Source organism: Symsagittifera roscoffensis, chromosome 1 (genome assembly GCF_963678635.1).
Source record: "Symsagittifera roscoffensis chromosome 1, txSymRosc1.1, whole genome shotgun sequence".
Classification (NCBI taxonomy): Eukaryota; Metazoa; Xenacoelomorpha; order Acoela; family Convolutidae; genus Symsagittifera; species Symsagittifera roscoffensis.
Genome location: NC_087062.1, coordinates 63,676,555 through 63,704,312, shown reverse-complemented (window position 1 = coordinate 63,704,312; position 27,758 = coordinate 63,676,555). Strand labels below are relative to the sequence as shown.

Genomic DNA, 27,758 nt, shown 5'->3' with positions numbered 1-27,758 from the left:
GCTTCATTAGCTTTTAGCCTCACCCTCCTACTCAAGAATACCGGTGCTTTGTTTTCATTTGCCATTATTAAATTTACCGGTTTGATTGCGTACCTCCTATCCGGGTTCCGTATCCTGAACATTGCGTTATTTAGATCAATCGTTACGTCGAAATTCCTGATGAAGTCTCTCCCCAAAATGAAATGGTCAGACTCATCTAGGTTTTCTACTACAAGAAAACTCATCCACAGGTTACGTTCCCCCAGATTGAGCGCTATTATCGGCGTTCTGCCTAACACGCGCAGGGCTCCCTTGTTCGCAGCCGACAACCGTATTCTCGAATCTATCAAGTCATCTTCGTTGAAGCCCATTCGTTCCCAAGTTTCGATTGGTATGACACTCAAGACCGCTCCCGTGTCAAGTAACCCACGTAACTGAGTCTTCTTGCCACTTATGTCTAGCACGTGTCCTGTCACATCTGCCTCTGTCCCGATGTGCATTGCATCTTCTTCAAGCATGGCGCAGTGTCCAATCGATCTCACTTTCAACTCTTCTTTCCCTACGTAGATTTGCCCAATTAGGTCTTCGTCACATGTTATCATCGTTCTGGTATAGATGTTGATCCCATCTACATTTAGCATCACCTCGTGTGGACCATAAGCTTCAGTATACCTATTATCAACACGTACCGACTTGCTGCCCCCTCTCGTGAGTAGTGCTCTCAACGCTCTAGAAGTCGTTTGTGGGCTTATACAACTCAAGTAATCTGCGTATACGTCAATGTGCATTATTGTCTGGTCGCTCGGTTCGCTCAAGTTTCTGGTTACCTCGTGGCCGCCCACTGTGATTATCGACATTATTCTAGCCCCGATTTTCGATATGCCGAATGGCTTTCCCGTCACCATTTTTACAGTGTTACAATTCCCGGTCTTTGTTGAGCCTGATACGGCCTCTGGTGTTGGGTTTGATCCGGTTAATGCTTCGTTAAAATTCTTTCTTTCGATCTCCAGTTTTAGTCGTTGCTCTATTTCTTTCGCAGCCAGATCCTGCTTCACTTTGTGATGGCCTGCGCTGCCGCCTTCTCGTAATCTATTTCTGGGGCTTTCTTCGCCGTGGCCTCTGCTGCACTACCACATTGTGTTACAGCTTTCACTGTTTTTGTTGGTAGCTCTACATTTGGTCTCTCGAGTTTTTTCGTCTCAAATTCACCTTGTCTGTTTCTCTGGTTCTGCACTGCTGCCAATGCCAACTTGTGTTTTGGATGACTCTGATTCTTGACCGCTTCCCAGAACAACGGACAGTCCATCCTGAAGTGCCCCTCTTGGTTACAGAAGAAGCATCTTGCACCTATTTTGATGATCAAGCCACTATAGAACTCGTGTTCTTCCATCTGGCTCATATCGTCCTCATCGGGTGCATATCCCAAACTCTTCATGCCCTGTTTGTATGTCGTGCAATCCGCCACATGATGATCAACTGACCCGCAGTTAGCACACGACCTGCGTTTGTCCATGTCATCTCTAGGCTTGTACCATGACGACCTTTGTGGCTGACTCCCCCCTTGGGTGTTCCTGTTGTCTGAGTACGAGTATTTCTTGGGTTTCATCAGCATGTATTCTCTTGACTTCTGCCTCATCTCTTCTGGAGTTGGCGCACTATCTTTCGACAATGTGTAATACGTTGCTAACATCGTTCTCAAGTCATCACTCTTTACCCCATCAATGAACTTTGAGGCTATGCTGAAGTTTCTTCTATTGGTAGATTCTTCTGGGTCACTCCTTCTTCTCAAGCTCTCGAGATCATCTAGGAACCTGTCTATCGATTCGTCATCTCTCTGTCTCCTTTTTTCAAATCGCATCATCGCTTGATGACCCTTCATGCCTGAGCCGAATCTATTCAACAGTATTTCAAAGATTTTGTCCGCGTTATCGCGTTCTTCTTCTTTCTTCGCAACCACGCATTTTAATGCCGTGCCTTCTAAATTGCTGAGTATGGATGTGCATGCTTGTCTTTCATCGTTCAAGTTGTCCTGTTCTAGGTGTAGTCTCATCACTTCCACCCAAGTATCAATGCATCCATCAGAGTCATCATTGAATTCTTTTGGCTTTTTGAATGTTTTTCTGGATTTTCCCTCTCTTCTCTCATTCGAGTCAGTGTTCCTCGTGGCGAAGGCCTCTAGAGTTCTATTTATCATCTCCCAAGTGCTTGCCCATGTCATAGCATCCGGACCTGCGTTGCTGTTAGCTGTTGAGTCCCCCGGACCAGTCGTTGTACTTGACGTTCCATTCTTCATGATCGTTTTAGTAGCTGTTGGTGCTATGCTCACCGTGTCCCGGGTTAAGGGCAACGGTGTCGATTGCCGTTTGTTCCTTTGTGGTTCCACAAAGTCAACTCTGGTGCCTTGCGTGCGATCCGCCGCCGGTCTTTCTTGTGAGGTAGAATTTCTGAAGATTGCATCCAATTTCGCCTGTATTGCACACGAACTTTCGGCCTGATTCTTACCCATTGTGTCCATTCTCTTTTCCAGGCTACCTAATTGGCTGTTGACATCATCATATCGGTTTTTCAACTGTTGCATATCTTTTTTGATGTTCTTATCCCGTTCTTCATTGGTGGCTTCTACCTTATCTGACAACTCCTTGAGTCTCTCATCTGTTGCCTTAGCCATGTTAAAATAACTATCCAGATACTCGTGTTTGTTGTATCTTAATTCTTTTCTTATCACCTCTCTGTCCTCTTCGCTGTACTTCAGTTTTTTGTCGATCTGATTCAGTTTCGCCATCAAGTCACCTAGCTCAATAGTAGCCTCTTCATGGTCAGCCGTCGGTCTGTCTTTGGCCGTAGCTTCTGCTTTAGTTTGTTCCTTTCTTGGATTGGCTTCTGTCGTCTTCGTGCTCACTGTCCCAAATGTTCGTGCTCTTTCAGCTTTTGGTTCTTCGGTCATGTTTTCTTTCGTTTTTATTCCGACCATCATCGCCAACCTTTCTGTAAAAGATGTCTTTTTTACTTGAGAGTCTTCTTTCACCGTTTCTTCGGTGTTGCCTATTGCATCTTCCACATTGTCTATTGGTGAGAACTCTATGGGTTTCGGGTTTGGTTCTTCTGCATTGGGCATTGGAGTTGACTCCGTCGCAATTTTCCCTGTTTCATCTACACTTTGATCGGGTGTCTCTAGATCAATCTCGATGGTGGGTTCTACTCGTTCCCCTTCTGTGCCCTCTTTTGCTCTGTTCTCCGTTGTTCTTCTTGTGCTGACCATGTTAACTGAAAAGCTCTTCTTTGTTATCTTCGGACCCATTGATGTTGCTTTGCGTAGCGACGAATTATATTTTGCTTCGGTAGATCTTTTTTCAGCTACCGGTACCCTGCTCCGCCTCATTATTTACAATTGTTATTATTTACAGTATTATTATCTACAAAATTTATACTCTAAGGTTAAAAACTCTAAGGAAAAAGAAATTGACAATTCGCTAAAAACAATTTTTCTTAAACTCCTGTAAGCTCTTTCGTGTTAGGTTAGGATAGGGAACGTGTTGTTATAATTGTTTACTTCAACCTAACCTATTACTTTTGTAGTACCCCCTTTCTAATGCTGTTCCAAGACTTTCCCTTACCGTCCCAAGACTATTCAGTGTTGTCCCAGTACTTCTTGTTGGTATCCTCAGACCAATGTCCCAAGACCAACGTCCCTAGGCCAACGTCCCAAGACCAACGTCCCAAGACTAACGTCCCGAGACCAATGTCCCAAGACTAACGTCCCAAGACTAATGTCCCAAGACCAATGGCCCAAGACCAACGTCCCAAGACCAATGGCCCAAGACTAATGTCCCAAGACTAACGTCCCAAGACCAATGGCCCAAGACCAACGTCCCAAGACTAATGTCCCAAGACCAATGGCCCAAGACTAACGTCCCGAGACCAATGTCCCAAGACTAACGTCCCAAGACTAATGTCCCAAGACCAATGGCCCAAGACCAACGTCCCAAGACCAATGGCCCAAGACTAATGTCCCAAGACTAACGTCCCAAGACCAATGGCCCACGACCAACGTCCCAAGACTAATGTCCCAAGACCAATGTCCCAAGACCAATGGCCCAAGACAAACGTCCCAAGACCAATGGCCCAAGACTATTTTGTACCAAGACTGCTCTGGTCCAAGACTGCCCCAAGGCTGCACTGTCCCAAGACTGTGTTGCCCCAAGACTGTCCCCAGACTGCAATGTCCCAAGACTTCTTCGGTACTGTCCCAAGACTCGTCACTGAGTTTCTGGATATCGGATCTCTTTCTTCTTCGTTGTAGGGACTTCTTGATTCGCTGTACCTTGTACCACCACTCAAGCTCTAGTGAAAATCCCAAAAACCCTCTCTTAATGGCCAAATGCTAACCCCCCTTTTTGAATTACCTCTTTTTCTATGTTCCAAGCAACTTGAAACCAAAACCTGTGCGCAGGTATCTTGTGATCACCTGTTCGTATAAAAACCAATCGCAAATCCGCACCAAAATGCAACAATATATCTAAAAAAAAAAAATTTTAAACAAGAAAAAATAATAAAACAGAGAAATCAACCCACCTAAAATTCAAAGGAGACAAATGTCGACCTTCTGTCGAAAAAAAAATAATGTCTGGTACCTAACTGCCACGCGTTTTCCTCCCCCCACTAGCGATCTTATGGGGTATCACAAAAACTGTCTATATCCGTTCCCCCCTACCAATCCAACCAGCGTACCAATCTTAACTCGAGTTAAATTTTGGATATCCACCTATTATTACCAACGCGTGTTGATGGCTAATGTAACTAAATCAACGATGTCGATTAATTAGTTACTCTGATTTCCCCCCTTTTTACAATTTACAACCGCCAACCTCTAACCTAACCAGCCCCCCTACTAACCTCCCCCCTCTTTAGCCCCCCTCTTAAGCCAAAAAATCCCTTAAGCGCCGGGTGCTAAACCTCTCGAGAGAAAACCGTAGACCTGTTTCCAGGCCTGCTTGAGTAAAAACTGCCTCAAAACAATGGGACTCCGCTTATCCAATTTTACACTTATTTCCTATAATGTAATGTGGATTCTAACGATACCCGTTGCTTGACTTGAGAACACCCCTGTGCGTCCTCTTGTAGTGGTCCTGTGCTGGTTGTCTCTGTTCTGCACTTGACAGCAGAACCACTTTCCCACTCGACTGGTCGCCTCTTCCAATCAAGTCTCTTAGTGGTCCGTTTCGATCCTTGTGAACCACTTTCCCACTCGATTGATCACCCTTTCCAGTCAAGTCTCCTAGTGGTCCGGTTGGGTCGCAATCTATCTGAAAACCCTTAACAACGCCCCCCACTCGGGCACCTTACTGAAGTCACTGGTTTAAGTTGCTAGATTGATCGAAACGATCGGTCTTATAAAACAGTATGTGTATACTATTTAATTAATACAAAGGTTTGATCCAACTAATTTGGTATCAAAGTCACTGTCTTTTTTCGTTTTATGGTTTTTGTTCCTTTTTGTATTCTTTTTTGCTCGTATTTTTGTCCCCCCAGTTGCCCCCCTTCACTCGGTTAGCTAAGCCTCGTTCGGAGAGCGTACCAGGAAGTTTTCTTGAGTTTTCTTAAAAAGCTATCACGGTACAACCGGAAGGTTTACACGTTCCCGCTGAACCGTACCACCGGTACTCTAGAATGGGCATGTAGCCCGAAGCTGTGTCAAGTGGGTTCGACTCCGTAGTCATGATGTCGTAAAAACACCCAGGAGCGCCATAAAAACACTATGTAACATTCGTCTACTGTAGTCACACATGAGGCTTAAGAAAAATAGGCCCTATAACCATTGGCTCAAGAGTCAGGGACACTATCTCTTGTGTTTTTCTACCTCAAGAACGGTCGGAGCCAATTCGGTTCGCTTGCGACATGAGACTGGAACCCGTTACAGCTTAAAGGCCACTACCAAAATACCCCCCACTCTAGAAATAAAAACGTCCCCATACTTAGGTCTCGAAATACCCAAAATACATGAACGCCGTTAAAAACCGGGTCGGAACAATCCGCTTAGTCACTTTTTATTGGACAGTGGAACCATTTCAGATGGATCAATCTAAAACTCGCCTTATCTCAACATAACTATCATAAAATACACTCGAGAAATTTAAATTGAGAACTCACATGTCGATGCACTTGAGTATGAGGAGTAACTAAAAGATAAGCAGCTTGAGAATCAAATAATATAACTAAATAAGTTTGATGCTAATTAGTTTTAACAACAGAAGTAAGTTCTGTCTCAAGAATCAAAGTTTCTGAATGAACCATTGGGACACTCGAGTTGCCCACTCTTCCATTGAATGTTCACTCCTTTCCGTTCGAATAGTCGTCCTTTCTCAAGTCTGTATTCTATTCTCCTGTTTTCAGGATGAGACAGCTCTACTCTCTTATTATTTCGTATCGAGAAATTGCGAAGAGCAATTTCCTGCCTTTTTCTTGAGTAGTTTCCCGCAATTGTTAATTCGGTCGTTCTGATTTTGATTTTGCGTTTTCAGTTGGTTCGAGAAAACTGAGCATGACAGGCTCCATTCGAAATTTTTAAAATTAAAACTTCACTCCAAATTTACGTGTTTCTCAAGGTCAAACCTCCAGACATGACCGACTGGCACATATTTTTTCAAAAATTGAAATTTTAGTCATGTTTAAACATGTACTATAATTTTAATGTCAGCTCCCTGCTCCTGAACTCCTCGCGCGTGTTAATTCTGGGGCGTTCTTTCCAAATATGTAAGGCCTTCAGAGTGAGGAGTTTCTGTATGTTACTTGATTGATCTATAATCTCAGACTTAAGCTCAGCGCTCTTACCATCCCTGTCACATTCTCTTAAATGTTGCCCTACTGGCGAATCTTCCTTGTGATGCTCTTCAATCCGCGTGGTCAAATGCCGGACCGTTTGTCCAACATAGGTGGAATTACATCCACTACATGTGAGCTTGTAGACCACTCTGGATTTGAAATCTTCCGCAAAGGGAGATTTAAGGGACGGTAGGCAAGTCTTGAGCTTTCTCGTAGTAAATATCACTTGGGCTCCGGCGTTTTGACGCAGTTTGGCAGCAAACCACTCTGATGCATTACCCCGGTATTGTAATGTTATAATGGGTGCACTGACCTTTAAAGGATCTTCCTTGACTGATGTTACCGTTGTTCGTGTGTCAGTTTTTCGGTCGATGATCTTATTCAACGTTCTTAATACGAAACCATCTGACCATTTTTCAGGGTATTGATTATCCACCCATTATTCTTTATTGATCTTCATTGCCTTGTCAAAGTTTTCCCATGTTGATGTACTTCTAAAAATCCGATGAACAGTACCCTCAACTACATTGCGTTTATATTGCAATGGAGCGCAGCTTCTGAAGTTAAGGATAGTCCCAGTATCCGTTGGTTTTTGATACCATCCACATGTTACCTTTTTTCGTGAGTCCACATTAATGTTCAAATCTAGAAAGGCTAAGTCTCCGTTCGAATCCGGATTTTCGATAGTGAATTGTAGGTTGGGGTGGAGCTCATTAGCTGCTTTTAACACTATATCTGGATCCCCCTTTACCGTCCTCACAATATCATCTACATATCTTAGGAACGCTTTGACATTTTCTGTTGGTTTTTCTTGATCTCGCTGCTCTTTACATCTCTTACAATACCAAACCATTTCTGAGATTTGCTCATATTCTTTGTCGGATACATTACTACACTTTAAATGGTACCAATTTAAACAAGCTTCGCATTCGATCCCCTTACTTCTGTATGTTACCCTCCGCTCGCAATCAGGGCATAGGCCATTCCGGTTTTTATTTAGCTGAGTCAACGCAGGTACTTCCTTCATTAATGCATATTCGTACTCCTTTAGCCATAAATTGGTAAGAATGACAGCAAGGGATGCACCCATTGCCAACCCATCCTTTTGTACGTACCATAAACCATTGCATTTGAAGTGCACCTTACTTACAGCCATGTTCAACAATTTCTTCATAGTTCCGCGTGCCAGTTTAGGAGGACTAGTTTGTTCGTACAGTTTCCTCAGTGCTATATCTATTGCCTCCTTTAGTGGGACATTAGTGTACAAACTTTTGACATCCAGGGAGATAATACTCTCGTTATAGTCTAGATCTATGTTCTCTATGATCTCCCGAGCCATTTGTGTGTTTGTCTCAATGTTTGCCCCCTCAATGTTGTCAAAAAATTTGGCCAAAGTTTTATTTAGATGTTCATATGAGCTCCCTGGCAGTGACAGTACGGGACGGAGAGGGGTTCCTTTCTTATGTACTTTAGCCAATCCATATAATTGAGCTGGCTGCCCTCCCGTGGACCTAAGCCTACTATACAGTGCCTCATCGATCTCATCTTTCTTTTTCATGGCCAACAGTTCTTTGTTGATGTCTTTCTCAATTTTCATAACAACACTATCAGTTAAACCTGGTTTTTCGCTAAACTGTTCCGATTGCAGCAGCTCAGTTAGTTTAGCCTCATATGTCGTTTTCTTCATTACACAGAAGCCAACACCTTTATCGAATGGGACTGCCAAGAGACCATTGTCCTTCAAATACTTCCTGGCTTTCTCAATCCCTCTATCCGACCCTTGTTTGCCGCACACGTTTAGCGTATGATTTTGCAGCAGCTTCAATTTCACCTAATTTTTCACCTGGTACCTTTTGCGATTTAAGCTCAGATAAAAAATTGTCAATGTCCGCAAGAAAGTGAAGTTCATTGAAACGATCCCTCACCGGGTGCTTTGGGCCAAAACCTAACACTTCATGAACCCACTTGGGTAGCTCAATGCCATCTAGTGCTCTGACCGATTTGTCGTTCACTTTCATTAACGGTCTGTCCTGCCGCTCTGCTAGCTTTTTAATTTTCTTTTCATGTCTATCCTTGATGTCATGGATAGCAATTCTAGCCTGGAGCTTTAGATAAAATACTATTGAGGGCCACCATTGTTCATCTATCCCTCTCCGCACTACCTCTCTTGCCTTAGCTAGATCATCGTCTATCTTCTTCTCTTCTGACCTTGCCTGATTTATCTCTGTTCTTAGGAGTTTTAATTGAAAGCTATGCACCGCTTGGTCCGAAAAAACCGCTTGGTCCGAAAAAACTTAACTGCTTTTGGCTTCGGTCAAAACACTCAAATTAACTAGATTAGAAATAGTGAGCTCATGGTTGGTTCTCAGTATCCCCAGACCACGAGGTCACTCCTAAAATCAGGGCTACTACTTTTTTTTGAATTATCATTGTTTTTGTTCAGTAGATAAAAATCATCATATCCATCGAAGATGGATCAACCCTTTCCCCCAACTCTCAGCTTCTCATCCTAGCAAAATGAATTCAGATGTTAATTAAATTCATTTCAGGACATAATAGGGAAGCTAAAAGTTTGTATAAAATGCTAATAGTTTCAGTCCCGAGACCCCTCCGAATTCTTGAATCCGGGGAAATAAGACTCTTATTCTCCTTCCGGAAGGCTGTCTTCCACCCTTCACCGTTGTTCGCAACGGCCTTGCAACTATTGTAGCGACACAATAGTTGCAACTCGGAGCGGTCTCTGTTACTTCTGTTTTTTGTTTTCGTTTTCCAATCACAATTTTTGTCGTTATCGCTATGGCAACTAATGTTGTTGTATTTATTTCAGTTTCTTTCTCCAAAATGGCCGCTTTTGACGTTTCTTAGAATTGTTACGTCATCAATTCGAAATTTTAAAATTTAGGAATTTCCGAATCCTTCAGCCTTCTCGATTTGTCCAATCGTTCGAATAACGCTCTTATTCCTTCACAACCGCCACTTCGGAAGGTTCGCTGCTAAAAACTCGAAATTGCTGCGTCTGCATTTTGGTCCATTCTGATCGAATGTCACATACTCCCCGGCAGTCCGGTCAATGTCCTCATTGAATCTCGCAATGTTCGTAAAATTGGTACAGTGTCATCGAATAAAATTTACAAAATGCACGAAATTACTTTTATCCGCGTCATATCGACTCACTGCAGAATATAAATGGCACCATACTACATCACTATAGCCTTCAAATTTTTTCACTAATCTGCACATTAAGGATATGACCTAAGATTAAAAGGTGTCAGTTTGCAGGACGGTCCTGCCAACCAACAAGCTAAAATTATCCTACCATTTTTCTTCCCTTCGGAAATCTTGTCCTGCATATTAAAACTAAGGAACACTGTGGTTAGAAAGAACAATGAAACAATCTCCCTCTTCAAGAGATTACCCAAGCCTTTCGTGTCACCACAAAGTGATCAGTTCTCCTAGTTGATTAAAAACAGTCATGGAGGCTGGAATATTTCAATATACTTTTTACTCAAGCCAATCTAAATAAAAAGTAGGTGTCTCTAAAGCCACTAACTAAAATCAAAATGCAAATTTATAAATGCAACAATTTCTTTAATGTTCAAAACTCATTTAAATGTTTAAGTTTTCGATTACAACTTGGTTGCTTAGTTTCTCACTTGAGTTTTTTAACACACATAAAACAATTCACTTGAGTTTTAACTTCTTCTTTTTCGTCACTCCTTTGTTTCTCTTCTTTTCGTCGGTTAGAAGATCTAAAACTTCTAATTTCTTCTAATTTTCTTTCTTTTTGCCTCTTGTTCTTTCGACCATTTGTCAATGTTCCATCTCTTCCTCCTGTGACACTGACTCTGCACTTTCAGTTTCTGTGTCTTGCAACACATCGTTAGCTTTTCTGACGCTGTTGGAAGCAGTCCTCCAACACTTCTGCTCTTCTACCCTCTGTTTGCAACAAGGTAGGGGATCCACGTTAGATTCTCTGTTTCGGCAGAAGCTGTTGTGGAGACACAACGTCACGTTTCTCTCCAAATCTTCCTTCAACATCTCTTCCTTCTCCTTTCCACTACGTTCACTCGTCCTAGAATTTATTTTTACAGCGGTGGTCACTGCATTCCGATGATTCACGAAAGCTCGCTTGAAAGCTCCTGCTCCAATGTCCAGTTGATATCCACTGTATACTCTGCCGTGCTTCGATATATGCTTTTTGGCATATTCGTACAACCATGCAGTCATGTTAGCTCTGAACCATGGCATCAATCGTCTTCTCGCCCATATCTTTTTCACTTCCATCGGAATGTTTAAAATCTTGCACATTTTCTCAAAAAGATCTAAATCTTTTAGACAATCCAATTTCTGCAACTGTTCTCTCGTCGGTGCCTCCTGTCTATTGTTTTCTCTCTCTCTCACATGAGCCTCCAGCCATCGTATCGCCATCATAACTCCCACTATCAATATCGTTATGGGCCGTGATGAGTCTGGTAAACCCATGGAGAGCAGCTCTCCAGAGTCCCAGATCAACACCAGATTACTACGCTCGTGATACCACCAGGTCTGCAGCAAGCAGTGGCAGGGAAATTCGTCATGTGTCAACATGACGCTCCTCCTATTACGTTTTCCTGAAGCTTCCAGTAATGGTTCCACTTCCATCATCACTCGGTGGACTTCATCATTCCCGTCTACTGTATTGTAATCTGTAACGGTTGATCCTCTCTGTTTCTGTCTTTCAAAGTCACTGAAGTTCCCACTCACGTATCCCATGAACTTCCTTCCCAGAATCGATTCCAACTCCTCCTTTGTTCTCTCTGGAACTGCTGAGAACGTCTTACATAGCAACTCGTAAGATTTTTTGGACATTCTCGTCAGTTTCACACACTTTGTCACTGAGAAGGCTTGATCCACGATCGTTCTCGTACTCTTTATATCCACAGCTACAAAATGCACCGGGTATCTGCTCTTGCACATTGAAGCCAATGTCGATCCCACCAAATATCGTGCTCCTGATGGTTTACAATAAGACTCACTATGTCTGATGTTCATTTCCGTCTCGATCGCTTCCCTCCATTTTCCTATGTACTTTTGCTCAACTTGCAGAACTCCTGGGAACACTTCTACACTGATGGCTGTGACCATCTCATGTTTCTGTTCTAGATTCAATAGTGACTCTAAAGAACCAAACATGCTGTAGAACCCTAGTGCAGTCACTAGATTCACCTCGGTTCCTCCATGGCAATCTGCGATCAGTTCCCTTTCCGTCCTTTCCAGTTCGTCCTTTATCCCATCCAGATCTTGCATGGTTTGGTTCGTCTGAACCTTCTGTTCTACTTTCGCCCTCTTTGGTGGCACAGCTGTCCTCAGTGGTGAACTAGACGAGGCAGCCTCACTGTTCATCTCCTGATGCATTCTCGTCAGCCCAGGTTTGGGCTTGGAGGGCATAGGCATTTCACCTGGCTGGTAAGTCCTAGAACTTTTCAATCCAGGCTCATTCGCCAAGTCACTCCCTGAGAGAGCCCCGTTTCTCCACCTCATCACTCTCATGTTCGGGCGGTCTAGTACTCCCCTCTCTCCATATGCTGCCATCAATAGGACTTCCGTGGGGCGGTCCCCACGGTTGTCATGCCCCCAAGATGTTTATCAGGGCGGTCAGCAAGATGACTACATCTTGTTCCTCTAGAGCGAAGTCTCGATCCATTAGCCGACAATAGATCGCATCTATCATCGGTCCTACATATGCCTCTGCCAGGTCCATCAATTCATCCAAGTTGAAATTATCCATACTGTTCTTCAGATTCGATTTGATTTGATTCCAAGGTTCTGACTCAAGTGAGCAATTAAATGATCAATCAGGATCTAGAAAAGAGGTCACGAATATCACACTTGTCAGTTTCAACTTAACTTCTCGTTAAACTTTACTTAAAAACAGTCAGATAAAAAGATTTTTATCCTAAAATTTATTAAAATTCAATCGGTCTCTAAAATTTTGGAGTTCGACCTAAGATTGGACAGTCCAAGCTTTGGATCTATTCCCAAGATCGTCATTCAGTTGTTCATGGTCACTAACCCCTTCTTACCCAAGATCTTAATAACATAACACATAACATAACATAACACACATATCACACATATCACCAATTATATACAACTTAGTCTTTAGCCTAACACCCTCTCGCACGTTACTCAGCCTATACTTAAGTAATATTTCTGATGTAAATATACTTGTATATTAGTATCAGAGAATATCACGTGTACAAGCGCGTACAATTCCCGAGGATGCAGTCGTCCTCTGTTTGGATCGTACACTGGAAGCGAGAGCTCCCTCACGTTCATTTCCACGAGGAAGTCTCTCAACCTCGTCAAGGACAAGACTAGGTTCTCTGGGTCCACGTGCTGCTCCTTCGTCGCCCTCGTCACCAAGAAGCATAGGTATTTTCCCGGTATCTGTGACGCCGCCGGAGGTAAGGCGGCTACGCCCCCTACTCCTGGTCTTTGCTTCCATAGGAACTCTATTTTTTATATTCTCTCTTAAAATTTGCCGCTAACGCTGTCCTAAAACTCATGTCTGCTGTGATTGCTATCACACATGTTCTATCTTTGAGTACGAATTCACTGTCTGTTAGTATTATGCTACTTGAACATTCATTTGGTAGGTTAAAATATGACTCAACTACCCTTCCTATGTCCGGTTTCTTAGGTTATTCGCCTGTTCCTGCTTCTAAGTCTCCTGTCTCTCTTGCTATGTTCACATTTTTTATTATCAAGTTTTCAGTGTGGGTAAGTCCTACCCCCACTCCCTGGACAAAAATATCCATCGACGTCCCCGTCGATCGCATACCGGGTATCAAATCGAGATTGGAAGCCGGAATGAGTAGTCGCCCTTCCTGGGCAGCCCAGGAAGGATCATCTCGTTCGTTCTTCATGTATTTTATGCTTTCACGATCTACTTCTTGAATCGTGACACTGGTCTCCTTTGGGTCCGACGTCATTTATTTCGTTCAGCCATTCTAAGACACGCAGATTCGTCAAGTCTTGTTCATATGACTGCTGTTGCTCGTCGTCGAATTCTACCTCGGGTTTCGACCGGTCGTCGACCCACTCATCGTCGTGATCATCGACTATGTCAATGTCTCGTGACACAGTTGTTTATTCTAGACCCACTACTTCTTCCACTATCTTTTTCAGATCTATCCTGTCCACTACAAAGTCGTCACCCCAAGATGTTTATCAGGGCGGTCAGCAACATGACTACATCTTGTTCCTCTAGAGCGAAGTCTCGATCCATTAGCCGACAATAGATCGCATCTATCATCGGTCCTACATATGCCTCTGCCAGGTCCATCAATTCATCCAAGTTGAAATTATCCATACTGTTCTTCAGATTCGATTTGATTTGATTCCAAGGTTCTGACTCAAGTGAGCAATTAAATGATCAATCAGGATCTAGAAAAGAGGTCACGAATATCACACTTGTCAGTTTCAACTTAACTTCTCGTTAAACTTTACTTAAAAACAGTCAGATAAAAAGATTTTTATCCTAAAATTTATTAAAATTCAATCGGTCTCTAAAATTTTGGAGTTCGACCTAAGATTGGACAGTCCAAGCTTTGGATCTATTCCCAAGATCGTCATTCAGTTGTTCATGGTCACTAACCCCTTCTTACCCAAGATCTTAATAACATAACACATAACATAACATAACACACATATCACACATATCACCAATTATATACAACTTAGTCTTTAGCCTAACACCCTCTCGCACGTTACTCAGCCTATACTTAAGTAATATTTCTGATGTAAATATACTTGTATATTAGTATCAGAGAATATCACGTGTACAAGCGCGTACAATTCCCGAGGATGCAGTCGTCCTCTGTTTGGATCGTACACTGGAAGCGAGAGCTCCCTCACGTTCATTTCCACGAGGAAGTCTCTCAACCTCGTCAAGGACAAGACTAGGTTCTCTGGGTCCACGTGCTGCTCCTTCGTCGCCCTCGTCACCAAGAAGCATAGGTATTTTCCCGGTATCTGTGACGCCGCCGGAGGTAAGGCGGCTACGCCCCCTACTCCTGGTCTTTGCTTCCATAGGAACTCTATTTTTTATATTCTCTCTTAAAATTTGCCGCTAACGCTGTCCTAAAACTCATGTCTGCTGTGATTGCTATCGCACATGTTCTATCTTTGAGTACGAATTCACTGTCTGTTAGTATTATGCTACTTGAACATTCATTTGGTAGGTTAAAATATGACTCAACTACCCTTCCTATGTCCGGTTTCTTAGGTTATTCGCCTGTTCCTGCTTCTAAGTCTCCTGTCTCTCTTGCTATGTTCAATTTTTTTATTATCAAGTTTTCAGTGTGGGTAAGTCCTACCCCCACTCCCTGGACAAAAATATCCATCGACGTCCCCGTCGATCGCATACCGGGTATCAAATCGAGATTGGAAGCCGGAATGAGTAGTCGCCCTTCCTGGGCAGCCCAGGAAGGATCATCTCGTTCGTTCTTCATGTATTTTATGCTTTCACGATCTACTTCTTGAATCGTGACACTGGTCTCCTTTGGGTCCGACGTCATTTATTTCGTTCAGCCATTCTAAGACACGCAGATTCGTCAAGTCTTGTTCATATGACTGCTGTTGCTCGTCGTCGAATTCTACCTCGGGTTTCGACCGGTCGTCGACCCACTCATCGTCGTGATCATCGACTATGTCAATGTCTCGTGACACAGTTGTTTATTCTAGACCCACTACTTCTTCCACTATCTTTTTCAGATCTATCCTGTCCACTACAAAGTCGTCACCGTAAGGGTTATATTTCTTTCTTGGTCTTGTCCCGGCGTTCTGTCGAGTCTGTATCGTAAGCGGAAGATCTGGTTCCAAATTCTTGGGAACCTCCATCTGTTCGAGATCCCGCCAATCCTCCTCTGGGTAGGGTAAGGTTTCATCGTCCGCTTCGATCACCTCGTTTGGAACCAGGTCCAGCGGTGTATTCGTTCCTTCCTCCACGACTTCGTTTCCATCGTTCTTCTCCCTCGTGCCCTTCTCGTTGACCTCACAAGCAGGATCCATCGTTAGATAATGCCCTTCTTCCATGTCTGCGGGGGTATACACCAGTCTTCTGTCGATGGATTGTGTGGCTTAATGTTCTCGTAGTGGGCGGCTCGGCCAGTACTCAGTCTATAAAAGCGTCCCTCCTGGTGCTTTTCCGTAATCATGAAGGGTCCCCTCCACTTTTTTAGGAGCTTTTTCGTTCCTTTCGGTGGTATAACGTTCTGAAATACCCATACGTAGTCTCCCACCGAGTAAGCTTTCGCACCAGCTGCTTTCTTGTCGAATTTTTTTCTCTGCCTTGCCTGTGCTTGCTGAGTATTTCGTCTACACAAATCGTTCAACTTCTGTTGACGTCTGATCACATCCCTCACGTAGACCTGTGGAGACGTTTTTTTTCCCTCATACTCTGGGTAGAAAAAGGTTAAGGGTAAAGACTTCTCGTGTCAAGTTAGCATCATGTGTGGACTAACTCCAGTGGTGGAGTGTTGCGTGTGTTATAGGCTCCTATCACCTGTGGAAGGTATCTGTCCCAATCGGTCATATACCTGGAACAATATACTCTCAGCATCGGCACTAACGTCCTATTCTGTCTTTCCACTAAGCCATTCGTCTGTGGATGGTATGTCATGGAGTGAGCCTGAGCAACCTGTGAGCGTCTCATAAGCTCTTTCGTAAGCTCTCCCACGAAAGCTGTTCCATTATCCGATTGAAACGTCATCGGACAACCATGTCTCGCTATACACGTACTGATCAGGTGGTCGCATGTCTCTTACGCCGAGGCAGTTATGCAGGGCACGGCCTCTTCATACTTCGTGAAATGATCTATCATGACCAATACCTGATTATAACCACTGTCTGTCATGCATATCTTTTGGTGATCTATCTGCACCACCTCGTTGAATTCAGACGACTCGATCGATTGTAAAGGAAATCGTAATTTCCTTAGATCCTTGACCTGCTGGCATGACAGACATGCTGTTACCCACTTCTCGCATGCCTTTTTCGTTCCTGGCCACTCAAAGCGCTTCAGGATCCTCTGATATACTTTGTCGATCCCCTGATGGCCCATCTGATCATGCGATCTGAATAATAGTTCTGTCTGATAGAGTTGAGGCAACACTATCGCGTTATACTTTTATAGAACTTTGTCTTCATCTCTTCTCTTGCAAGCCACAATCTCGTCCTTGTTCAAGTATAACTTTCCCTCTTTCTGCATGAAGTACTGTCTCAGGATACGCTAACTGTCTTCCTCGAGGTCTCCTTTATCCGGAGAACCATTCTCGATCCACCTTGTCAGGTTGCTTGCCATGCGATCATTTCTCTGCGCCCTTAGAAGATCCGAGAGTCTGTATCTCGCCTTCAAGTACGTCTTCATGACCCTCATCTGACTATTCAGCTCATTGGGCTGGTGTGTGTCTTCTTCCATCTTAACGCACCAAATCTTCGCCAACTGCTGTGTTTTTTGCTTGAACGGCTGAAGATCAGTCCTGACTATCTCTTTTTGTGGCAACAGACTTATCGAACGTTTCGATACCGCTATTGTTTCCAAATCATCCGCTGCGTTGTCAAAGACTTTCTCACTTGGTATGAGGTAGCGATCACTATCAGGGTCCTGGTACATCTCTCTATCCAGATCCCCCTTGCACGAGTTTCCACTAGTAGTGTGTGGATCGCTAGTTCGGACAGTTCTGATTCCGAGCTCGAGTTCCTGTCGGAGTAGGTGTCAATTCCTGAGTTTCTGGAGTTGTCATCTGTTGAAGAGATCGTGATGGAGTCTGCACCCTCCTCCAGATTATGTCCGTGCCTTCTTCGCATCCATCTGAACTCCCCGGACAAAACTTTGTTCCCCAGGTCCTGTTTTTCATCAGGAACCTCTTCATCTATCTCAGACTCCCCGGACAAACTCCCTTGTCCCAAGTGTTGTTCTTGTGCTCGCTGGCTCTTCTCGTTGTTCGCATCCCCGGACAAACAATCTTGCACCAGGTTTCGTTCTACCTTTACCCCTTCTTTATCCTGGTCCACAAAGGTAACAGTTTTCCTTCGCGTATTGCTCCCCTGTTCTTTCTGTCCGTACGAAGTACTGGTTAAAACCTCATGTGGTATTGAGGATACTAGTTGCTGAACTATTGTCCTACAATCCCTCTCGTTCTCTTCGTGTTGTCGTCTGGACGGCATGATCTTCACCTTCTCCCTAACTGTTAGTGATGCCGCTGCTGCTGTCCACTCGGGGTCATCTCTGGTCACTTCTTTTTCTAACAATCCACCCAGCATCCGCATCCTTTTCGGAGTGACCTGCACCGTTTTGTCCAGTAATGAGAGGCTGTTTATGTTCATGCGAGAGAGTTCCTGCTGGATCAGGTTTGAGCGCCGCAACCGATCCAAGGGGACCGGGTCCTCCTTGGATAGGATCTTTATCTCGGCTGCTTTCTCTACAGGTAACTTCTCTACTTACTATCCATCTACCAATATAACTCTGATCCATCGAGTAGGTCTTCAACCAGGATAACGCTCTGTTGTCTACACGTAACTTAAAGGGAGCGCTCCCCAAGTATGCGCGGTATTTTTCCACAATTGTGACTACTGCAAACATTTCCGCTTTTGGTGCACCATATTTCATCTCAGTGTCACTCAAGACCTTGCTGCCATATGCAATGGGACGGAGAACCGTTCTTCCATTCCATTCTTGCTCCTGATGCAATTTTCCTGAGATTGCTACTACCGATGCGTCTTTGTCAAGAACATACATGCCCTTTTCTGTGGGCATGCCTAGCACTGGCGCTTCGCACAGTTCCCGCTTTATGTTCTCGAAGGCAACTTGTGCTTCATCGTTCCATTCGAACTTTTTCCCTTTGTTACGCATCAGCTTCTGCATCGCATACACATTGTCCGCATACCCTTTTATGAACTCCCGGTAGTAGTTGGCAAACCGTAGGAAGCTCAGGAGCTGTGTGTCCGTTCTGGAAGCCTTCCATGTCAACACTGCTTCTACTGCTTCCGGGTCCGGCCTCACACCATGCCTGTCCACCATTCTTCCCAGGTACTTGATTGAATCCCTAAGGATTTCACGTTTCGAGGGTTTGCACTTCAAGCCTGCTCTTTTCATGCATCCAAAGACCTCAGCATCCTTGTGGCACGATCAATATGGTCTTCCAGGGTTGGTGTCGCTATGACCACGTCATTCACGTTACACATCACAAGGTTCCCGTACTTCTTTGTCACTCTGGTCAAAGCCTGAGCCACCAGTCTTTGAAAAGTGGCCGTTGCGTTGCACAAGCCGAAGGGCATCCTCTTCCACTGGTACAACCCTAATTCGCACGCGAATCCAGTTTTCTCTCTATCCTTCTTCCGTAGAGGGACCTGCCAGAAGGCAGAACCCAAGTCCAATGTGGTGAAGAACTTGGCATCACCAAGTTTAGAGAGGCTCTCGTCTATTCGCGGTATCGGGTACGCATCTTTTATTGTTACCGCGTTCAAGTTACGAAAGTCACAACAAAACCTAAGCTGCCCCCTTTCTTTTTCGCCAGTACTCCACCGCAAGCCTATGGCGATTTAGAGGGTTCTATCATGTCGTATTCGAGCAACATTTCTATTTCAGCTCGGCATCGGCACGCTTCCGACTTGTGTGGTGTCATTCGTCTTGCGCCTTCCCTATGGGGAACGGCGCCCTCTTCAAGTTCGATTCGTGTTCGACGAAATTACAGCAGCCGATATCCGCCTTATGTCTTGAAAATTTATCCGCGTTCCGATTTAAAACGTCCCGCAATTTTTCGAAATCTCCCTCACCTATTTTCCCTTTTAAATTTTCTATCTCTGGCAAAACCGGTTTGTCAGATTCTAATTGATATGACGAGGGGCGTTCCGGAAAATTCGAGCAGCTCGATAAGCCGTCGTCCGTTTCAGATTTCATTGAAAACAATTTATGAATAGATTTTAATTCATTAATCCTCTTTAAAATTTTATCTTTATTGGCATGATAAGGACAGTCTTTCACACTATGTTTCTTCAAGTTTTGTGTCTCCTCATAGTCGGTCCTCATTAGCAAAGCGTAACCAAGCTTCTTTACACGCTGGATTGAAACCGTGGTGTCCAGTGTGTTCAATAACACACTGACTCACAGTCCGAGAAGCTCCGGCCTAAAATCACCGAACTCTGGCTTTTTGGATTCTGTACTAAGCAAACCTGTTTACTATCGCTTAACGAATTTAAATTTGTCATTCTAAAAATCGCCACCACATCCTGTCGTGGCTGTAGTTTCACCTTTCTATCTAAAAAAATTGGTACCTTGTTTTCGTCTGTTATTATCCTATTAATTGTTTCTTAACATACTTCCGGTCCGGGTTTTTAATCCGTATCAGACCGTTGTTCAAGTCAATCATGACGTCAAAAATCCTGACGAAATCTCTGCCCAAGATGAATTGGTCGGCGTCGTCCAAATTCTCTACCACCAGGAAGCTCATCCAAAGATCCCGTCCTCTCATGTGGAGAACCGTTATTGGTGGTTCTTCCGGCTACGTAAATCGCTCCTCGATTGGCGGCGGCCAGTCGGAGATTCGTTGGAATTAGATCTTCGCTCGTGAAGCCCATTCTTTCCCAAGTTTTTATCGGCATCACACTCACTACCGCTCCTGTGTCCAGAAGCCCTGTGACTCCAATTTTCTTTCCGTTGGTGTCGAGCAGATGTGCGGTCACATCTGCTTCCTACCCAACATGTACTGCATCTTGTTCCATCATGGCGTCATGGCCTATCCTGCGGACTTTGAGTTCCTCCTCACCCAAATAGATCTGCCCTATTTGGTCACTGTCTGTTGTTACATAAGTCCTACTGTAGATACTCTGATTCCATCCACGTTCAGCATCACTTGATACGGCCCATAGACTTCCAGGCAGCGTCCATGAAGTTTCTTTATGCGAGGGCCACCCGTTGTTAGTAGTGCTCGCACAGCTCTCGACTCAGTGCGTGGCTCCACCTGCCTCAGATAGTCTGCATATGTGTCCAAATGCATCAAAGTGAATCCGGATGGTTCACTCAGATTTCTGATTACCTGGTGTCCACCCACTGAGATTATCGACTGTATCTTGCTCCCTTGTGGCACCATGCCGAACATCTGACCGGAGATCACATTAAGTTTCATGCTCAAACTGCTTGGTGCTTTAGTCTCCTCGACCTCCGTTGCTTCGAAGGTATTCAGTTGCTCCTGTACTTTCTCATTCTCCAGTTCGAGTTTCACTTTTTGTTCGATCTCTTTCGTCACCAGTTCCTGCTGCACTCTATTTAGAGCATCCCTCGCGGCTGCCCTATAATCAATCTTGAAGTCATCGGCCGCAGTCACTGGTTCCGGTTCACGTGTCTCTTCAGTTACTGCTTGCTTTTTTTTTCGTCGCCAGCTCTTGCGGCTTGTCTTTTCTGCGCGTCTCCGCTTCACTCAACAGGCGAGCCTTGTTGGCTTTCACTCCTGATAAAGCTTCCTCATGCTTTGGATGCTTGATGTCTGCCACTGCATCCCAGAATTGCGGACAATCTGATTTAAAATGACCTTCCAAGTTGCAAAAGAAACACCTCGGGCCGAATTTCGAAATTACTCCTCTCATGAAATCCTCATGGTCCAATTCTGACGCATCTTTGTCCTCGAGGCTAAAGCCTATTGCTTTCATGCCTTGTTTGTAAGTTGGGCATGCTGACACATGATGGTCCGTTGAACTGCAATTGGCACAAGAGCGTCTCTTGTCCATATCATCCCTCGGTTTGTACCAGTTGTTCCCTTGGTTTGCTGGTCCATTGTTAAAATTGCCATAATTGTTCTTATAGTATCCAGATCTCGAAGGAGGTTTCAACAAAAGATATTCTTTTGACTTGAGCCTCAACTCCTCTGGTGTTGGCGCATTGGTTGATAGTGGTGTGTAATGCGTTGCTAGCTTTTTTCGAATTTCATCATTCTTCACACCATCGATGAATTTTGAGGCTACTGCCAGGTTCATCTTTCGGTTTTACTCATCCGGTTGGCTGCGTCTTCCCAGCATTTCCAAGTCATCTAGAAACTTGTCTATCGTTTCGTCTTCTCGTTGCCTCCGTTTCTCGAAGCGCATCATTGCTTGGTGCCCCTGCACCCCTGATCCAAAACGGTTTAACAAGATTTCGAAAATTTTTTTGGCTGTGTCACGCTGATATTGCTTCTTGGCCATGACACAGTTCAGGGCTGTCCCTTCCAAGTTACCGGTGAGCGCACTGCATTCTTGTCTTTCCAAAGGGCTAGGCCCTTGACCACTGCATTTCATGTTCCTCGAAATGCAGTTTCATTACCTCTATCCAGGTATCAATACAGCCATCAGATTCGTCTTTGTAGCATTTTGGTTTCTTAAAGACTCTTCTGGACTTCTCACTGCGTTCATTGGTTCTGGATAACCTCGTAAGGAATGTCTCTAAAGACCTGTTTAGGGGTTCAAAGGCTGTGGCCATTGCCGTAGCATCTCTCGAGTGCACCGCCTGAGTGTCATCACACCTTGTTAAGGGCTCTTTTTTCGGTGCATCCCTGCAATCCGAATCGCCGTGAGTGTTTCCCTCTTGGCCCACATGACTCCTCCTTGGGCTCGCATGTCTCCTGTTACCGGAATCACCTCTCCCAGTCGCATGTGTGCCTTGTGTTGGTCGTTCGTTAGAGGTCTGTCTGTTCCCCGTTGAACTTGCTCTATTGTTCGGGCCCCATGTTCTATTATCCCTTGTGGCATAGCCTGATGAACTGCCCCTACCTCTAGTGGATCCATATGTCCTCCTCCTTTGATGGTCATTGAAGTTCACTTTCGGCTCCCTGCTGGGACCTCCCGAGTTTGGTTCCCTTTCTTTTGGTCCACTCTTGCTGCCTAGCAGCCCGTCCAACCTATCCATGATAGCCTGAGTTCGCCTCTCCATCATCGGATCTATCTTTTTGTCAAGAGTCCCAAGAGACTGCACTTGCTGAATTCTTAACTTCTCCATGTCGTCTCTTAAGCGTAACTCTCTATGTTCCGCTTCTCTTGTTATTCGCGACAAGTTCTTCGCTAAGTGCTCGTCCGTTCTTTCCTTCAAGCGTTTTTCGCTCCTACCAACTTCTTGTCTATTGCGGTTTATTTCTTCCCGCAGACTTTCTCTTTCAATGTGAACTGTTCTTTCTAGTTCACCCATTCTTATGAACATCTGTTCATTTTGTTATCCTATACTGCCCACTATGTTGTTCAAGGCTTCTTCTAATGCTGCCCTGTTATCCACGAGTGGCGTCACTAGTGGTGGTGTCACCCTGTCGGTCCCAGGTAGCTTCGTGCTGGTCGAGATTCGGGCTTTGACTCTCTGCCTCGACGTCTTTTCATTATCCACTTCAGGATGCGCCAATGCGTCGCCTAGCCCTTTGTTTCTACTCTCCCCAGTTCGCGTCTCTGAATTTGTCATAATCGAAAAGCCCCTCGACTGGCCTGGTGTGTTTGCGTCTTTGCTTATCGTTCTCACCACACCAAATTTGTCTATGGTTCCAGTCCCTCTTTCGATGTATGCCTCATTCTCCTGGGTCGAATTATTGAGGCTGACTTGAGATCCAAAGTCCACTTGCTCGTCTTCGTCCTCTTCCTCCTTTTGGGATTCACCTTCATTTCCTGTGCCCACTCCCATGGTGAATGGAAAGATGTTTCCGAAGGTGTTCTTCATTCTTTCTGAGAACGATGAGGACGTTGTTTGTTTCTCAGTCCCGCCTGCCATCATGGTGTTGTCTGTTGGAGATCTTCTAGCTGCCACTATTTCAGTTGAGATGTCGGACAGTTCCGACATCTCTTCTCGGTCCAATTCCCCGGTGGAAGTGGCAAAATCATGGCCTTGTTCTACCGGAGTAGATTCACTCGCCAGCCTTCTGTCTCTCCCCTCCGGGCCCTGTGCATCCTGGTTCTCATTCATGGCCTGGTCCGTATGGACCTCCACTTCTGACCTAGCTTTTCGCTCTCCTGAGGACATCTGACTTCTAGTTTCAACCATTCTGCCTGAAACCGTCTCCCCTTTGTCCGTCCGGGCTCGTGTGATCCGATCCACAAAAGGGTCGGTCATTGTTTTTCTTTACTTTTTAGGTATGAATTTCCTAGAGCTATTACCTCGTTTAGGTATCCTTGACTTGTCTAGACTCATTCTCAATTTGTCACTTCTTAATGCCTATACACTCAATTCAATTGCTAGTGACCTTATAGTTTGATTATCAATAATAATGACAAAACACAATAAAATTCACAAGATTCTATTAGATAGTGACAACGAATCCCTTTATGTAATCAGAGTACAGCTTGTATATAATTTATTCACCCTAACCGATTATCGGTCGTAATATTTGAGAACTAGCACGATATGATGATATCAGTCAATTTAAAAGATAGTGTACTCACTACCCTATCAAGCACAAATTATGTTGATTTAAAATTAAAAAAAATAACAGAAAAGAATATCTCTATGAAAAACGTATGTGTATTGTACTTTTAGTCGGTCGCAGTACAATAGTCGAACTTGTCTTTTAAAGAAAAAGCCTTCCCTGCTTGGTGCTGCACCAAACAGACAAAACTTTGAAGGCAGTAATTTTCTCAAGTGGGCGTCTATTGCACCCACCGAGTACTGTGTTACCTATCTGCCTTCGGACTGCCCGAGCTAGACCTACTAAAATCCTCAGGGCAGTCACTTTTCGTAAAAACGTATTGGGTTTCAATCCACACCAATGAATTACGCTCTTTTTAGGTTAGACTTAGTGTCGCGAATATCGGAGTTCGGACCTGTTTTGTTTTGGTCTGGTTTTTTTTGAAAGGCAAGTTACCAGTGCGGTCACTGATTCCTAGCCTGTCTGTAAATAACCTAATATCTCCCACTATAGTCTTTTCTTCTGTTTACCTAAGTCCTTTAAAAAAATAATACCCCTCCGGATTGGCAAAAATAGGACCCTTCCGGATTGGCAAAATTGAGACCCCTCCCGAATGGGACCCCTCTGAGTTAGCAAATATAAGACCCCTCCTGATTGGGACCCCTCCGGTTTTGTGAAAAAAGACCCCTCCGGATTGGGACCCCTCCGAATTTGGAAAAATTTGAACCCCTCCGGATTGGGAGCCCTCTGGTTTTGTAAAAGTAGCTTTTCGGAGATTTCCTTGATTTTCAACCTTTACCCCTCCGGATACGTTCTCCGACGCTAATATGCTGTTTGAATTAACTAGGAAGGGTATGTGATCCTTTCCTAGACCCTTCCGGATTGAAGTTAAGCTTCTTATTTGACAATTCACGCTAACGGTGAAGGGTCTTATCGCTAGCCTAATTTCGGCTCTATCAATGATTTCCTGTGCCTTAAGCCTTCCCTATTCTTCTAGAACAGCTTAAAATTGCCTTCTTTAATCGTTTCTGCCCTTTGGTAGGGGTGTTAGGGCTTTCCAAAAAATTTGTTTATAAAACGTGAGGGGTCTACCCTCGTGAAGTGGTGAATTTGCTAAAAACAATCTCAAAAATTTTTCACGCTTTTTTTCGAAAAACTTTTGTCTCTATCAGTAAGCTGAGCTAATGTCTGATCTATTGGTACCTTGATCAACTAGATCTGTTCAGTAGTTTCAAAGTTATTAACCAAAACGTCTTTTTTCTAAAGTCAAGAAATTTCTCTCTTATAGGTTCCGCCTAACTTTTTCCGCAATTCTGTTCTTTTCGACCTAAAATTATTGATCCGAGCTCAGATGGCCTATACTTTTCTAGTTCAATGCAAAAGACCCGATCTAAAACGCTTTAGTTGAAAAAATTTGCGAAAAACTATGCTACCTGGACCCCTCCGGGTTGATGAATCCACCAAATCAAATACGTTAAGTTCGATTTCTCTGCAACCCGGAAGGCTTTCGGGATGCGGGTTCTAGAATCTGTAGAATCACTAATGGACGTTGTCCGAACAACTTTTTTTACTGTCCTAACTCAAAAATTTCAAAAAATTTTCTGAATTTATAGTGTTCCGTTTTCTCAAAAATCACGAAAATTTGGTTTTAGGTACCAAAATAGTTCCAACCACTTCCGAACTAAACTTAACCGGTTCTGTCTATTATAATAGTGCAGTTACAATGTAACACACTAATTTAGCGTTTTTTTTTGTTTCAAAAAATATCGATTTCTCAGAAATCGCGATTTGTGGGGGGATCAAAATATCGCTATTTTGACCCTAAAAACCGGTCTGCTTTCTGTTTTTTTTCACTGAAAAACGATATAGGAGTATTAATATAGGCTATATAAGTAATAATATTAGTAATACTATACCCCTCCGGGTTTGTTTAATATCCGAATTAAGGTGCTTAACTCGGATATTCGCAGTTCGGTGAAGGATCACTACAGTGCAGCACTGTCGAGCCCCCCACAGATTACTATCTTAATTTTTGTAACAAAAGGGATACAAAACTTGTTAACGATACCCAACAGTCGATTGTTGTTGTCATTCAGCCCTTTCTTGTTGCTCCTTGTACTGCTTGCCGGATCAGTCTTCTCCCAAGACCCCTCCGGATTGAGCGCAAATCAGCAGACCCTTCCGGATTGAGCGCAATTTATCATTAACGTGCTTAAATGCTCAAATAACCCTACAGTACAAGCCTCACAAACGGGCCACACAATTGATCGTAACGATCCTGACTGATATAAATGCCTGTAAGAACAATATATCTATCAACAACAAACGGGGGGGTCGGATCACATCTTGTCTGGGGGGATGATTTCTACTGATTTTTTACTTTTTTACTGTTTTTGGTTTTTTCGGTTATTTTTTTTTATGTTTTTTGTTTTTCTTGGGTAATATACTACTGTTTGTTTGGTTTTATATATACCTTTAAGTGTTTTTGGTCACGGACCACTCAGGAGATGACGGGACCGCGAATCCCCCCACCCTTCCTGGCTCGTGAATTTTCGGTCTTAACTAGGTTAAAAAGCAATTCACGGTAATCCAGAAGGCTTCCGCGTTCCAAACTACCCTTCCGCTCCGGCGGTTTTAGCCTATTGAGTGCGTTAATGTGAGCATCCGCTCGGCGCGGAGTGCTCGTTAACGGTTCTGCCGGTCATGATGTTAAGAAAGAATAACACCCAGGAGCGCCATAAAAACATCTATGTAACATTCGCCCGGAAGGTACATATCGACGGAAATTAAAGCTAGGTTCTAACACGACTGGCTAACGTCTAAACAAAGCTCTACATGCTTTTCACCGTCTCTACCAAGCCAGTTCTTTTGGTTGTCTTTCTAACATCGGGTCGACAAAAACGTTACTGCTTTCGGCTTCGGTCAAAACACTCAAATTAACTAGATTACATGCAGAAATAGTGAGCTCATGGCTAGGTCTCAGTATCCCCAGACCACAAGGTCACTCCTAAAATCAGGGCTACTACTATTTATTGAATTATTATTGTTTTTGTTCAGTAGATAAAAATCATCATCTCCATCGAAGATGGATCAACCCTTTCCCCCAACTCCTAGCTTCTCATCCTAGCAAAATGAATTCAGATGTTAAATAAATTCAATTCAAGACATAATAGGGAAGCTAAAAGTTTGTATAAAATGCTAAGAGTGTCAGTCCCGAGACCCCTCCGGATTCTTGAATCCGGGGAAATAAGACTCTTATTCTCCTTCCGGAAGGCTGTCTTCCACCCTTCACCGTTGTTCGCAACGGCCTTGCAACTATTGTAGCGACACAATAGTTGCAACTCGGAACGGTATCTGTTACTTCTGTTTTTTGTTGTTGTTTTCCAATCACAATTTTCGTCGTTATCGCTATCGCAACTAATGTTGTTGTGTTTATTTCAAATTCTTTCTCCAAAATGGCCGCTTCTGACGTTTCTTAGAATTGTTACGTCATCAATTCGAATTTTTAAAATTTAGGAATTTCCGAATCCTTCAGCCTTCACGATTTGTTCAATCGTTCGAATAACGCTCTTA

At 43.9% G+C, this 27,758-nt stretch overlaps 1 protein-coding gene across 1 annotated transcript in view; it reads left to right on the top strand.

The window, feature by feature from the left end:
• LOC134847559 (uncharacterized protein DDB_G0287625-like) overlaps positions 1–27,758 on the top strand; it is a 288,876-nt gene that overhangs the window by 112,021 nt on the left and 149,097 nt on the right. The window lies entirely within an intron of this gene.